Source organism: Echinops telfairi, unplaced genomic scaffold (genome assembly GCF_000313985.2).
Source record: "Echinops telfairi isolate 266 unplaced genomic scaffold, ASM31398v2 ScPeMD7_60;HRSCAF=208, whole genome shotgun sequence".
NCBI classification, from domain to species: Eukaryota; Metazoa; Chordata; class Mammalia; order Afrosoricida; family Tenrecidae; genus Echinops; species Echinops telfairi.
In genome coordinates this window covers 19,895,466-19,906,805 of record NW_022103958.1, presented here as the reverse complement: position 1 = coordinate 19,906,805, position 11,340 = coordinate 19,895,466, and positions in this window count along the sequence as shown.

Here is an 11,340-nt window from a genome sequence, read left to right as displayed (position 1 = left end):
GTGCAGCGTGAGAAGTCATGGCTGCCTCAGAAAGCACTTGCTAGCATCATTGTTTTCCTCACTGAAAAGTAATTCCAACTTAACCTAAATTTCCAACAAGACACATTTAAATAAACCACCCTGCATGCGTTTGATGAAATGACACAACCATCAGGAATCATGATTTTGAAAACGATTCAGTAACACGGGCAGGAGGGTGTGGGGCCGTGGGCTCACCTAATAATCGGAGGTGGGAAAAAGCCAGGTGGAAAACCATCGAGGCAGCCTGATCCTGATTTCTACCGACATTTCCAGGTAGCTTTTCAGAAGCACTTTTACCAAAAAAAAAGAGGCCATTTCTGAGAGGGTAGGTGGTAGGTGATTGTATTTTTTAATTTTCCACAGAGTACAGCTAGAATCTGAAGAAATTACCCTGATTCCTGTATTTTCAATTTTTCACTTCTGAAACAACATTTGAAGTTTGGTTTTGAAATGCCATATCTTTATTTGAAACCATTCAAGTCGTTCTAATAAATAGAACCAGAAGGGAAAAAAGGGCCCGCTCTGATGCCCGCCTCTCAGACAGTCACCAAACCAAGGCCAGACAGAGATGGAGGGTTCATGGCAGCTTTGGTGAAACCAGCGCTTCCAGGCTGCCTGGCTGGGCTCTCTGTGCCCCCTCCCCCTGAGGATGAAGCGTGCTATCCCCACACTTCCGCAGCCATACACATGTAGACATAGGAGGTGTATTTTCTGTTCTCAGATTTACACCCACCTAGGAAATTACTCCCCGAAAGCCCCATCACTCACCGAGACTATTGCTGGGAGGAGGGGGCAATTTATTTCACTAATTTTTAACCAATCTCCAGTGTTGCCCACATCTTCCTGCAGCCCCGAGGAAGTATAATCCAGTCAAGCCCCATTGACTAAGAGAATAGTGAATGTGGAAAATGACTTCCAGCACTGCACAGGGCCACAGCCCCATGGAAATAACATGTTCATTATCCAGAAGCTCCGCACTCGCCGGCGGCGCTGGCCCAGCATCCTCGAGCCTGCCCTCCCAGGCCCCAGGCCCCGCGGCAGTGGCTGCGCAGAGCAACCCTCCAGAGGGACTCCAACTATTGTTTTCCTGCTGCAGACGTGGAAACGGAGACTCTGCTAGGTGGTGTGGTTTGCCAGGGACCCGGAACCAGTTGGGGCTAGCAGTCCTCGGGCTTTTCAATCGGAGCCTACTGCCTTTTCTAATCATTGAAAATATTTCCTAGGCTGAAACCTCCCTCCTCTCTTTAGAAGAGATGATTCCGACTGGCTATCGTGTGAGGTTATATGTTTAGAACAAGGCTGCACGCAAGCAAAAAAATCAATCAATCGCAGATCCCGAATGTTAGACAACTCATTGGAAGTGGCTCCCAATGTATCAGGCAGTTAGTAGGAGAGCAAAAAACCATCCAGGGAGATGCCCATTGATCCCCGAGTCTCGACGATATGCAATGCATGGTTTTGGGGTAAGGTGACCAGATTTTAACATTGGTAAAGCGGGACAAAAGCGGGACACCACTGATAAAACTCATATCCTGGCGAAATAGCCACATGGCAGCTGAAAACCGTATACCCTAGCTTGTCGTGCAATCTTTCCAAAAATGGGACTTTTTAAAAACATCGCGGGATGCAGAAAAAATTGTTAAAAATTGGGACTGTCCAGCAAAAAGCCGGACGTCTGGTCACCTTATTTGGGGGGACGTTGCACATCTCAGCTCATTTCATCCTGACAACCGAGGAAGGACTCTTAGGATCCTCATTTTACAGATGAAGACCCTGAGTCACAAGCTCGTGACTCCTGGGGAGACTGAAGAGCAGATTTTGAGTGACATGTGAAACTAGCAGAGAGGCACCCAGTACTGCCTGGAGAGCCAGTGCAGCCGCTTACAGCTGTGTGACCTGGGGAACAGACATCACCTCGCTGAGCTTCAAGTCTTTATTATGTAAACCAGTAAAACACAAACAAAACCCCGCTTGCCATCAAGCTGATTTGGATTCACAGGGGCCCCCCTAAGTGTAGGAGGAGAGCTGTGCTCCAAAGGGGTTTCAAGGGCTGATTTTTCGGAGGTAGATTGCCAGCTGTTTCTTCCAAGGCACCTGCGGGTAGGCTCGAACCTTCACCCTCTGGGTTTGCAACCAAGCACTATACTCACCATTTGCAACATCCCGGAAATCCCATTTCTTATAGGCTGTGGTGGTGGTGTCAGTTGCTATTGAGTTGATTCCAACTCACGGTGATCCCACGTGTGCAGAGTAGACCTGATCTTTCAGATTTTTCAAAGCCGTGACCTTTCAGAGAAGCAGATCACCAGACGTATTTCTGAGGCCTCTCCGGGCTTACACTGCCAACCTTTCCGTTAGCAATCAAGCCTCTAACATTTGTACCACCCAGGAGTATCACATAGTAGTTCCTGTGCTGCCTACAAGGGCTTAATGAGAGAACGGAGGACAATTCCTAACATCACACTGAGCCAATTGTCAAGGATCGCAGCTAGTTCCAGTCTGATCCTTGTCTACTTCTCCCTCCACACCTCACCTTTTTCTTGGCAGACTCATCCGATGGTTCTGAGAGGGGCGGGGGGGCTCCCATGTTTTCTGACAGACCTCAAAGTGTGTGTTTCCGGAGGCTGGGGATAGAATAAGAGTAAGACCAGAGTGGGCCTTCTGGAGACCCATCTCCCTGCGGGCAGCTCTCAGGGAGTGCGGCACCGAGGCTGTCCAAGTCCACTTTACTCATTTACTTCACTTGTCTCCCTCCTGCAGGTCCCAGCGGCCCCTGGTTTGAATGAGATGGCTTCCCTCATGTCATTAAGTTGAATGTGCAGGTGCGTCAGAACAGGTGCAGACAGCTCTTATGCAGCCTTACGCCATGCTTCTCATGGCAAGCTCTGCAGAGAAAGATGAGGCTGTCTGCTCCCTTGACAGTTGACGGTCCCAGAAACTCTATAGGGGGCCCTTATGAAGCAGAATCGACTCACTAACAGTGGGTTTGGGGAGGTCAGTACCTTTCCAATGATTTAAAAGCTGCACATGCTGTAAGTGAAGGGGATTGTGATGAGGCATGTGTTTTGATCAGGAGTTCGGTCTATCATTTCAGAGTGAGGTCAGATTTACATGACATTAAAGGGCAAGGGCTCGTTGTCTAGAGTTGTGCATTAGTCACACGTTCATAACCCGAGGACTTACTGTACGAGAGAGCTTCAAAACGTTTGAGGAAAAATTCCATTATCTTTGAGCTCCATTTTCCCAGGAATGTTTGAAACGCCCTTGTCTTTGAGTTAATGACCACAATTTAAGGTGACATCAATCAAAGATTTTCTAAGACTACAAGGACACCTTGAAGTTACTGCTGGTTGGGTCTGGTTTCTGGAAGACTCTACTTGTAAACCCCATTCCCACCAAAGTGTGTGTTTATCCTTTGCTGGGGCTGTGCCAAAGAGCAAACCCAAGGCGTTGCAAAAAGACCAACAAACGAAGTGTCTGTTACTAGTTCTTCCATTAATTCATTCCTAAGTCACTGATCAAAGACATGCAATTATAGGAACATACATAGACAGGGTTGTCTCTGTGAGTTGCTGAGACTGTAACTCTTCACAGGAACAGGAAGTTCTTTCTTCCACAGAGCAGCAGGTGGTTTCGAACTGCCTTCCTTGCAGTTAGCAGCTCAATGCATCCCACCAAGCCACCAGGCTCCTTCTGGGAATATAGCAATGAGAATAACATTGTCCCTGGACTCAAGAAACTTTCTGCTGAGCAGGGGTGTAATTGGTAAAGGATTCACTGCAGAAGAGTGTGAAATGTGTGAGTAGGCATGGTGTGAGGTGCAGATGGGGGACTCTGGGAGAGGAGGCCAGCGAGACAGGTACCACCCAGATCACAGAAAGTCTTGTTGATTCTTTTGAGGAGCATGGATTTCTCCTACAGCAAAGGGGCACCACTGAAGGATTTCAGTAGGAAATGGCCTACTCTGCTTTAGATGCACCTTCTTTACACAGCTAATGAGTGATTATTTGATGAAGTAGTTAGTTTTGTGCCAACCTGGCCGATAAGCACATGTGGGGTTAATTGAAGGGTGGAATGATAAATGGCTCTGTGAGTCTTGCCTTTTGAGTTCTCTGGTCGCTTGCTTTACGAGGGTCAGACCAGGGTGCAGCTCCCTTAGCCAGTTCCCTGATTCAGCTGGCAAGGCTGACTTCCTGCAAAACATCCCTGAGGAGAAGCCACATGGACCTACCCCGATGCAGCCCTGGGTGCTGGAGCAGCCGTGTGGAGACCCCTGCCAGTGCTGAGATGCTTACAAATTCACTGACTCGGCTTTCCTCCTGCAGTTGGCGTCATTGCATCTATTTTGTGAGATGGATTGGTGTTGAACATATGGGTTAATGTTGGACTTGTGGGTTTGGGCAGCACTGGGTTGGGATGTTTTCTTGATGTGCACTTAACCTTTATATAAAACTCTCTCTTATACATGAGTTTCTGTGGATTTGTTTTTCTAAAGTACCCAGACTAACACATTTGAAAACACTAGAATGAGACTAGCAAGTTACCTAGTCTTGGTGCGGCAGCAGTATGCAGCTAATAAGTCAACCCTGGACCGAGTAGTGGCTATCTGTTAAGAAGCCTTCTGAGGCTAAGATTTGGCTTCGTTGCACTTGCTACAGTCAACTCCTGCTGTCTGTCAAAGACAAAGAAAAGGAATGTGGTCACCTAAGTTGTTTCGCTAAGAGTTCAAACGATCTTTCAAACGAGGAAATCTTTCTTCTCTTTCAAACGAGGAAACAGCCCCGGCCTCACTGTCTTCACCAGTAAGCAGGTAGCTGAGGCCAGGGCCCTTCAGAACGGCTGGCTCCTGCTAAGGGACGGTGACCCAAAGGAGCCAGAGCTCAGTTCTGGCAATGAGAGCTCCTTCCCCTCTCCCCTCTTCGCAAGTTTCCTCCAAGACTTCCCTGGGCAGTTCTTCCATTTCCCTTGTGCTGGAGTTTGAAGGATGGAAACTCTAACTGGCAGTCAGACAGTGATTGGCATCGGACCCAACTTTTCATTATGCTGAAAATCATTGTGCCAATCTAAGAGAGAGTGTAAAGGACTGTTTATAATGGATGGCAAATCTTTTTGCTAAGATTGGCAGGCCCTTCCATCAACAAAACAAGGTGTGCTGTCTCCTGGCCCTGCTTCCTAGCTCCCTAACCCATCAGGCTTTTTACCTTTTCACAAGGATGAGCCAGATTGACACCAGAAAGGATGGTGAGAAGGGTTTAGCTAATTCTCCCAAGCCAATCCCCAGAATCTTCCAGAGCCATAAAATTAAACGGAAAAAGCAAGGCAGTCTGAAGAAACAAATTTAGAACCTTCAGGGACCTATTTTCCTGTTTACAGTACTGAAACAAAGGCTTCAACTACATAGTTCTCGCATCTGGAGTCTTAAATCTCAAATCATTCTGTCTTTGGCATAGTCACTAGTGTTTTATCCTTAAAAGTGCACTGGAAGTGACTGTGATCAAGAGTAAGGCGCTGGAGCTCTGAGATGCCAAGAATCTTTTCAGATAATTTTTTCAAACTTGAGGCCAATGAGAGAAATCTACTGCCCTCTGTTGGAGACACTTAGCAAAACCTGACAGGAGCAGAAGAAATCACAGATTCTCATCTTCCGGAGAAAAGCCCTCTTTGCGGGTCATTTAGCTGAGGTGACACGGGACTCCCATTTAAATGTGGCCCAAGAAAAACAGAAGTGGCAGTGTTCGAGGCATCTGATAGATCAGATGGGCAATTCTACAAGATACCCAGGTGTAGGTTTTTGGTTTAAACCAAGAGCAAAAAATGTCCGAAGATTGCCCAGAGCAGGTTTGTCTGTGTTAACACATATTCTATGACGGAGAGCTCAGAACCCAACCCCTTTAGCCCTCGGTTTGCCCAACCCAGAAATGATTCCTCTGAGCCCACGGAGATTCTGTATCTGTGTGATGATAATGACATTCCTCTACAGAGCTTTTCCCAGTGTCCGCCAAATGGCCAAGGGCTCCTTCAGGAACATGAGCTCGTCAGGAATGTAAAGGACACGCTGGCTCACCAGCGTCGTGGCGGTTCGGGTTGGCTGCTGCTCAGATGGGCTGGCTGTAGCAGACAAAGAAAGACCCACGCTGGCCGGCCTCCTCCCGGGCCGGCCTCCTCCTGGCCGACTGACGACGTCCAGAATTCTGAGGACGTTGACCACAGCGGAGCAAAGAGAAGGCTATTTTTGTACCGTCACAGGCAGCCAGAGCCGCTTTGAGCAGTCACGTTCTACTGCTGCCTCCTCTCAAAAGTGGAGCACGGTTCCCTGAATGCCTGTGACTATTTTGGACTTGGGCAGAAAAATATTTTTGAGAGTAAAAGAAATCAAGGAAAGACCACGTGTGAACGAATTTCCAAGGAGAAAATTTCAGAGGGTGAAGGGCCTGGCCACTTGCTACAACCATTGAGAAATGAGTAACAATCTCAGCCACAAGAAGACCACTCATCCCATGGACTCAGGAGCTCCATTTCTAAGGCGTCTCCCCACCGAAAGGCGCAGCAAGATGCCAGTTTTCGCTAGCAGCATGTCCACTGAAGCACTACTTACAATGAGGGCAAATCAAAATCAACCTAGACATCCTGATGAGAGAACTGGCTGAAGAAATGATACACTGGCCCTCACCCAATAGAATAATACTATGTAGCTATTGAAAATCAGGAAGGAGGCTCTCTATGTGCTAATATGGAAAATGCATGAGGCTGTTCAACTACTGGTAAATTGCCGAGCAGACGTGTTGTCTGTTTTCCACATTTGAAAATAAAATTGTTTGGGTTTGTCTGTGCTTCAAAGAAATCTGGATGATTTTACACCAATTCCTGACCAGTGGTGAATTCGGGCTAGTCAAGATTTATGAGAAGCTTTTACTTCTTATGTTTAATCAATCCCTATGGGTTGGCATTTTTACAAATAGCATGTTTTACTTTTGTTATCAGATTATACAGTAGACATCTTATTTTTAAAGTGGATAGATGTATTACACGTTCCCCAGGAGCACTGCTGGAAGCTCCCCATTCATACGCAGGCAGCACTTCATATTCCACTCCACTCTAATGGTAGAATTAAATGGCTCACACAAATCACAAAAAAAGGCAGGAAAATTAGATGGGATGTGAGGGCATTCATAAAGTTCATGGCAAAATTAAATGAAAAGATAATAGAATCTGTCATGGGAATTTTGGAAGCCCCCACGTCCATACTGTAAAGACACAGGTTCTGCCAGGCATGGCTGCAGAATGATGACGCACATCCACGAGTGACTATGGAGCTGTGTCCCAATGTGCCTCAGAAGTTTTATTTGCCACTTTAAACAAATTATCTATGATATATTCCTTTGAATTATGTCTGCAATAGGTTTCCCTGGTGGCAGAATTCATTTTTTTCTGTCTCTCTCATACATTACCAGGAACTAGACCGCTGGGGCAGGGGTGGAGGAGGGAGACAGAGAAGAGCAAGGTTTTAACGTGAGGGAAAAGGGATTTTCACAAACCACCAAAGTGCTACTTCTCCTGGAACAAGTGCGCCCTGGAATTTTTCCAGCTGAGTTCTGCAACAAAACCCAAGGAAAATGAACATTAATCTTTTATGAACTAAGCCCCCAAACGAACAGGCTTTGAGCTCAATCCTAATTAGGTTGCATCTCAATACAGAGAATCCTTAACGAATAAGGACACCGAGCAACACGGAAGCTCTCTGCCGGGACAGACTCTGGAAGGAAGGGGCCGCCTGGGCCACATTTGACTGCTCTTGTGCAGGAGGGGCTCTGGCTTTGGTCATCTTGGCTGGAAAGCGGACTGACTTTTCATTGAAATTATTGGCCACCTCACTACCTCCACAGCCACCTGGGGGTCTGGAGACAAATGAGATGGGAAAGGGCCCGAAGCAGGGCTCTTTGAGGGCATTTCAGCCCGTCAGGAAGGTTTTCTTTAGCTTTGTGTCCAGTGGAGCAGCCAACATGGGCTGCACCCAGAACAAGCTAATCCGTGTCTGCATTATGTGCATGGTGTGAACCACTGCGGCCGAGGAAGGAAAACCTGGACTCTCTCTCACTGCCATCGAGTTGATGTACGCTCACGGTGACCCTACAGGACAGGGTAGAGCTGCCCCTATAGGCATCCAAGACTGTAACCCTTGCCAAGACTAGGAAGGCCATCACTCTCCCGAGGAGCAGCTGGTGACCTTGCAGTTAGCAGGCTGACCGCTAGCCACTAGGCCACCAAGGGCTCCCTGAATTGGGACTTATGGCAAGTGACTTAGTCTCTCTGAGTCATCATTTCCTCCTATAAAGTGAAAATAAATGTACAGGGTGGCTGGGAAGATTAAATTAAATGAAGGACCGTGGTGACTCAATGGCAGAATTCCCAGCTTTCATGAAGGAAACCCAGGTAAGATTCCCAGCCAATGGACTGCCAGTGAAGGCTTGCGTGTGGCTATGGTGCTATGAACAGGTTTCAGCGGAGCTTCCAGATTAGAACAGACTAGGAAGAAAGCGCTGACCATCTACTTCCCCCAAAATCAGTCAACGGAAACCATGTGGATCAAAACGGTCTGATCCCAGTGCACGGGGAGGGGGGGGGGGGCTACCATGCATGTGAGGATCCACTGGACAGCTCCTGACAAGCGCTCCCACAATGTCGACTGCTGATGTGTGCCGCATTTCGACTACCAGGTACCCTCCAGAACCTCCCCAACCTCATCCCACCACACAACAGCCTGTCTTCATTCACAATGAATAGCACATTTATAAGGTAAGCCTCATGATCACCTTCTTACAGCTGGGGAACCTGCAACTTGGTAAGGTCATTTGCCAAACGTTACAGAGAAATGGAGCAGCCAGGCCAGGCCCCACCCTCAGGTCTGTCAGTCTCAAAGGAATATGCTAATCACGGGATTAGGTATCACCCAGGTGGATATCCAAGACAGAATGCAGCCCTGGTGTTTAGTGTCTCAGAATCAGGGAACTCTGAAACCAAGGACTTGTAAGCCATTGCCAAGGTCACTAGAGAGGCATTCCTCAGCCTGAGTTTGGACATCCTGTTTTAGCTGAGGGTGTGTGGGGGGCTCCCTCCCCGTGGCAGCCAAGCAATTGCAGCAAGGCTCAGGAGAGGCACCCAGGTTGGCCATCAGGTGGACTTGGGAGATGATCCAGGGGCCTATCAGTAACTTGCGTCCCTGATACTGACCCACGTCCCATGTTGTCTGAACTGATTCTCTTACTTACTCAAGGCATTTTCTTAGCCCACCCAATTCTCGTCCCCAGGTTCATACATTGCACGAGCCCCTGATCTCCACCCTCACAAATGGCCCCACTCCAGCTGTCCACGTAGCGTCGCTGCAATACGTATTGACTTTTCTTAGATCTTCTGACACCATTTTTCGGGCTTGTAATAAATCCCTTCCTCCAAGCCCCGCTGTCCCACGCTTGTCTGGCATCTTCCCACCACCCAAGAATGCCTTATCCTATTACCATCATTAGCTGGTGCTGTGCTAGAAAGCTGTGCCACAGTCAGAACTCTGGGGTGAAGAAGATGTGCCAAGGGTTACAATGCATGAGAATTGGAGTGGATAGAACTTGGCACTTGAAACCTCCTCCCTCCGCATAGAACCTTATTCTAGAAACTCATTAACTCTGATCAGTGCAGTCACATTTCCAGAAGAAAATCGCATTGAGGAATTCACTTGAGACCTGAAGCCCTGTTCTTTTCAATAACCAGTTCCATAAGGTTTCCTCCTCCTCTTCTTATAACCCTAGTCTCTTTTTAATACCACAATTCTTAATTTTAATATATTGCAATAGTGCTTGTATTCTTTTTTTTAATCATTTTATTGGGGGCTCATACAAATCTTATCCCAATCCATACATACATCAATTGTATAAAGCACATTTGTATTTTTGCTACTCTCATCATTCTCAAAACATTTGCCCTCCACATAAGCCCCTAGCATCAGCTCCTCATTCTCCCCCCCCTCCCCGATTCCCCTCCCTCATGAACCCTTGATAATTTATAAATTATTATTTTGTCTTATCTTACACGTGTCCCTTCACACACTTTTCTGTTGTCCATCCCCCAGGGAGGAGGTTATATGTAGATTCTTGTAATTTGTTCCCCCTTTCCAACCCACCCTCCCGGTATTGCCACTCTCACCACTGGTCCTGAAGGGATCATCCACCCTGGATTCCCTGTGTTTCCAGTTCCTATCTGTACCAGTGTATAATCCTCTGGTCTAGCCAGATTTGTAAGGTAGAATTGGGATCATGATAGTGGGTGGGGAGGAAGCATTTAGATACTAGAGGAAAGTTGCATGCTTCATTGTTGCTACACTGTACCCTGACTGGCTCGTCTCCTCCCTGCAACCCTTTTGTAACGGGATGTCCAGTTAGTGCTTGTATTGTTGTTGCTTTGAGTTGCCATTGAGTTGACTCTGAGGTATGACGACCGTCTATATAACAGAATGCAATGTTGCCTGGTCCTGGGCTTTCTTCATGGTCATTAGTATGTTGTCGTCCGGTGTGGTGGTTAAGGTGTCCATCGATCTACCACACATGATGTCCTTTTCTACTGATTGGTCTTTCCTAATGAAGTGCCAAAATAAACGGGCCAAACTCTGGCCATCCCAGCTTCTCAGGAATAATCTGGTTGCCTTTCTTATCATTTCTTTGTTCTTCTGGCCGTCCACAATCTAGGCAACATTCTTCACCAACACCACACTTAGGATGCATCATTTCTCCTGCCTTTCTTTTTCATTGTCCAGCCTTCCTGGGTTCTTGGGGTTGTTGGATACCATGGAGTTAGCTCTGACATAGCAATCCAATGTACAATAGATCAAAACACTGCCGATCTGATCCTATGCCGTCCTTACCATTGATACGGTTGATCCCATTGTTGCAGCCACTGTGTTAATCCATCTTGGTAAGAAACTTCTTCTGATCAGGAATCAAAGAACAACAAAAAAATAAATCGTCGTGAATGAGGGGGAGTGCAGAGTGGGGCCCCAAAGCCCATCTGTAGGCAACGGGGGACATCCCCTTACAGAAGGATCACAGGGAGGAGACAAGGCAGTCAGGTAGTGTAGCAACGATGAAACATACAACTTTCCTCTAGTTCTTGAATGCTTCCTCCCCCTTAACCCCCACTATCATGATCCCAATTCTACCTTACAAATTGGCTGGACTGGGGAATGTACACTGGTACAGATAGGAACCGGAAACACAGGGAATCCAGGACAGATGATCCCTTCAGGACCAGTGGCGAGAATGGCGATACCGGAGGGTG